Genomic DNA, 845 nt, shown 5'->3' with positions numbered 1-845 from the left:
TAGTCTGATTTAAACTTATTGTTTTGTGTTCTGTATGTGGCTGCTTGTCATTAACATTCTTTATCTTCAGTTCTTGTGCTTGATAATTCAGCCATTCTGTAAAATACTTTAGAATGTATTTGTATTCAACATTTCTTGACTACTTCATTTACAGATTTTTTTTTTTTATCTTAAACCTGCACTATGAGTTCAACAAAAGACTTTGAAAAACTTTTTGTATGGTCTTAATTTTTTTCACAATTATCTATGTAGTAATATCTTTTAGTATGTGATACAAATTTGTATCAGAAATACTTTTAATGATTTTTATGCTAAGTTTGATTACTGAAGTGAAATAGATGCAGTATTTTTGTTTGAAATTCCTTAAAATTGAAAACAAACAGTAGCTTGAAAATGATAATTCTTAGATTATCTGTCTGGCATTCAGAGGCCAAAGAAGCCATACAGTGCTAAGCTTAAGCAATTATTCTGCAAAGATTATTTGGGAGGGGAAGGTCAGACTTCTCTTTTTATCTTTCATTATTATTTTTCATTCTTTTACTGTGGATAGAAATAGTTTTATTTTTTTTAAACATTATCACATCTTAAAGGTTCTTGAACTTTCTTCCAGCCAAAAAATTGATGTAATTATTTCACTTGTCATTCCTGAAGACTTCCTTTTGTTCTAATAAGAAATGCAAAGTAGGATGCAGTATTGGCTCATTATCTAAATGGAGATTTCATTCCCTGATATTTCACCTGCTGTCAAGAAACGTAGTACATTCAGCTTTTCTGAGCGGCAGAGGGGAATTTCCCAATTCAATTTAGGTTATCTCTGAAAGTTGTGGGAATTGCTGCCTGTGGGG

This window comes from Lepidothrix coronata, unplaced genomic scaffold (genome assembly GCF_001604755.1).
Source record: "Lepidothrix coronata isolate B3197 unplaced genomic scaffold, Lepidothrix_coronata-1.0 Scaffold16, whole genome shotgun sequence".
In the NCBI taxonomy this organism is placed as follows: domain Eukaryota; kingdom Metazoa; phylum Chordata; class Aves; order Passeriformes; family Pipridae; genus Lepidothrix; species Lepidothrix coronata.
Note: the sequence above shows the minus strand (reverse complement) of the source record.